This window comes from Heterodontus francisci, unplaced genomic scaffold (assembly GCF_036365525.1).
Source record: "Heterodontus francisci isolate sHetFra1 unplaced genomic scaffold, sHetFra1.hap1 HAP1_SCAFFOLD_59, whole genome shotgun sequence".
NCBI lineage: Eukaryota > Metazoa > Chordata > Chondrichthyes > Heterodontiformes > Heterodontidae > Heterodontus > Heterodontus francisci.
The window spans coordinates 7,210,740-7,214,494 of record NW_027140758.1 but is presented as its reverse complement, the minus strand read 5'-3'; the positions used below and the strand labels follow the sequence as shown (position 1 = coordinate 7,214,494).

General features: G+C 44.9%; 1 non-coding gene across 1 annotated transcript; it reads left to right on the top strand.

The window, feature by feature from the left end:
• Positions 1–2,386: 2,386 nt before the first annotated feature.
• On the top strand, positions 2,387–2,475 carry trnar-ucg (transfer RNA arginine (anticodon UCG)). The gene is given in 2 exon segments: positions 2,387–2,423; positions 2,440–2,475. It is a non-coding gene; the product is annotated as a tRNA-Arg (tRNA).
• Positions 2,476–3,755: the final 1,280 nt, after the last annotated feature.

The following is a 3,755-nucleotide window of genomic DNA, read 5'->3' as shown; positions in this document are numbered from 1 at the left end:
TTCCTTCAATAAGGAAACCAAAATAGTACAGAATACTCCAGGTGCAGTCTCAGCCAGACTTTATACAATTGAAGCAATACATCTTTAACCATGTACTCAAATCCCCTTTCAATGAAGCCAACATACCATTTGCCTTCCTAATTGCTTTCTGCACCTGCACACTAGCTTTTAGTGTCTCATGAACAAGGACACCCAGGTGCCTTTGGACATCGACACTTCCCAACCTCTCACCATTTAAGAAATACTCTGTCTTTCTGTTTATTCTCCCAAAGTGGAGAAATTCACACTTATTCACATTATATTCCATCTGCCATGTTCTTGCCCATTCACTTACCCTGTCCAAATCCCCTTGAAGCCTCCTTGCATTCATTCTGTACCTTTCAATCATGTAAATTTTGTCTGTTCTGTTTCAAGTTTTATATTTAAAATGTAACCATGGTGACAGAGTTTATTTAGATCTGATAGTGAGTTTGTTTTTGGACTGCGATTGATGTATCAACCTATCAGCTCGACTGAATTGGAGTGAAATAGAAACAACTTCTGTCTCTCCTGCTGTTGTTTGACTGTTGGACTGAAAATGTGTCTCTCGACTTTGGGATCAGTGTCTGTCTGACTACTTCTTTTGTTTGTTCCAGTGGAACTGATGAGCTGGCAGTATCTCTGTGCTTTGGGAGTGATCCTGTACCGACTGTGTGTTGGAACGAGATCACTGCACTTTTCCTTGTGTCAAGAATCACCACATCCATTCAGGTTCCTTCATGTATTTTCCTGCAGGAATGAAAGAAATGGTGAGGTAGAAGATACAAAAGCGATCAATGTAATCATCCCAATAATAATCATTATGAACAATCACAAAATGAAAACCAGGAACACAAACAGTGTCAGTGTCTGACTCCACTGCAGTACTGCAGTATTCAGCTTCTGTTTACCAGGTGTTTGCAGTGGTTTTACAACAAGTTTGTGACATTCAGAAACAACACAAGCCCTGCACTGCTCAATCACTGGGACTGTCCGATAGAGCAGTGACCTTTACACAGTCACATTTCTATTTCAACAGAAAACAAGCAGCCACTATTTAAAATGTGCCTTTCACACTTCTCACCTGGTGTCTGCAATAAACGCTCGTTATTTGGCGGCTATTTTTCCCCCACTGTTCACGATCCAACAAACAGTGAGAGACTGGAACTAAAGCAGTAAAATTCCCTCTTCTTTGGGTGGTGAAATTGTCAGTGATTTTCGATAGTGATTTCTTCCCATTATGTCTCCCTGAGCCTGTACAGACACTGTCCGAGAATGAACTCTCCCTTCCCCGTGTCCCCGGCTCACTCCATGTTCCGGGAGCAGCTCCTGCTCCACAGTGTCTGTTCCAAACACTCCCCGACTCCCCCTCAACTTCCCACCACTCAATGCTAATCTCTGAGCACATCTGCGGACACGCTCCCAAAGCAGTGGCTGCTGGAAGCAGATGCTGTTTGTTCCCTTCCCCCGGGCCCGGGAAGTCTCCATTAGCAGCTGATTTGAAGCATCTTCCCCTGATTGAGTGAATGGCCTCACAGACTGGGTTGGGGAAAGGCTGCGCATGCGCTCCACTCCTCATTGTGACGTCCCACTGGGGGCGGGGCAACACCGCGCGTGCGCAGATCTTTGCAGCAATTCAGCATTCAAACATCAATGGGAACTTTCCCCATTTCACCCTCATCAAAGTCCCAAAGAAAGTGAAGAGGGGCTTGGACTGGAGGGAGGGAGGGGCGGGGTAGGGGGAACCTAGAACCCAGAAAGCTGCCCACTTGCCCCATTTAGATGCTCAATTTGTGGTCATTCCCTGCAGGGGGTTTGTTATTATTGAGCCCCACCTGGTAAAACAATCCGATCGAAAGAGGGGAGAAAGGAGGGAGCCGGTGTGTTTGCTGGGGCCTTGCAGAATTCATTTCAGCAGCAAAAGTCCCGGGTTATATTAACCCGAGTGAAACACGCTGTCAGTGAGAGGAAAACCGAACAGCCCTTTTCATCTTTTCATTGGAAACAAAGTAGAGCTGGAAGTGCGGCGAGCAGAGCAGACACACAAGCTCAATGACAGGAGAGCTCGGCCGTCCCTGAGTTTCAGCTCCCGGCTCTTACATTTTCTCATCCACACTGTCTTTACTGCGGATGTTCAGGGATTCCTTGTCGGATCTGAGGACTGTATCCATTAAACATTCTGAGTCAGGAGATCCACACACTCTCTGTTATCAAGATTTATGGGCAGAAATGTTTCAAAACATTGTCTATTAAATCATTGTATTATTCACAGAACTAATGAGGCAATCGGTTCATTATTCAGGCCTTGAACTTGGTTTGGGTGGACCGAAAACTGAGAGGTTCAGCACCTCTTCAGTCCTTCACCATTGGCCGTGTGGCCTAATGGATAAGGCGTCTGACTTCGGTGTATTTAATGAGGTCATCTGAAGATTGTAGGTTCGAGTCCTGCTACGGTCATTTTGGGCGATCAGTGTTTCGCACCGCAGCCTCACAGCTCCAGCGACCAGTGTTCAGTTCTGGGTAATGTCTGTGCGCAGTTTGAGTTCTCCCTGCAACTGCGTGTGTTTCCTCGCACAGCCAAAGACTTGCAGATTGATTGGGAAATTGACCATTGTGAATTGCCCCGAGTGTTGGGAGGTGATGGGGGATGTGGTCGGGAAAATGGGAATAATGTTGGATTAGTATAAATGGGTGGTTGTTGGTCGGCAGAGACTTGGTGGGCCGAAGGGCCTGTTTCAGTGCTGCAACTATTAATAAATAACTGATTTTTTTGATGAAATAACAGAAACGGTTGATGAAGGGAAAGCAATGGATGTTGTCTATATGGAATTTCAGAAAGCGTTTGACAAACTACCACATAAAATGCTGGGTAACAAAACTGAGGCTCTTGGAATAGGAGGGTCAGTATCTGCTTAGATTAAAAAATGTATGAAATATCAAGAAAAGCGAGTTGTGGTATTTGGTTGTTTTTCAGAATGGAAGATGGTGAACAGTGATGTCCACAAGGCTCAGTGTCAGGACCACCATATATATAAATGACTTGAATATTGGAATCACAGAATTGTTAATGCACAGAAGGAGGCCATTTGGCCCATCGTGTCTGCACTGACTCTCCAAATGAGCAATTCACCTCATGTCATTTCCCCGTCCTCTCCCCATTATCCTGCACATTCTTCCTTTTCAGATAACAGTCTAATTCCCCTATGAATGCTTCAATTAAACCTGCCTCCATCACATTATCAGGCAGTTCATACTTTAACCACTCGCTGTGTGAAAAAGTTTTTCCTCATGTCGCTTTTGCTTCTTTTACCAATTACTTTAAATCTGTGCCCTCTCATTCTCGATCCTTTCACAAGTGGGAACAGTTTCTCCCTATCCACTCTGTCCACACCCCTCATCATTTTGAATACCACTATGAAATCTCCTCTTCGCCTTCTTTTCTCTCAGGAAAACAGTCCTAACTTCTCCAATCTATCTTCATAACTGAAATTCCTCATCCCTGGAACCATTCTCATGAATCTTTTCCATAATCTCTCCAATGCCTTCACATCTTTCCTAAAGTGTGGCACCCAGAACTGGACTCAGTACTTCAGCTGAGGCTAGTGTCTTATACAAGTTCAACATGACCTCCTTGTTCTTGTACTCTATGCCTCTATTACTAAAGCCGCGGATACTGTATGCTTTATTAACCGCTCTCTCAAGCAATGACTTATACCCCCAGGTCCCTCTGCTCCTGC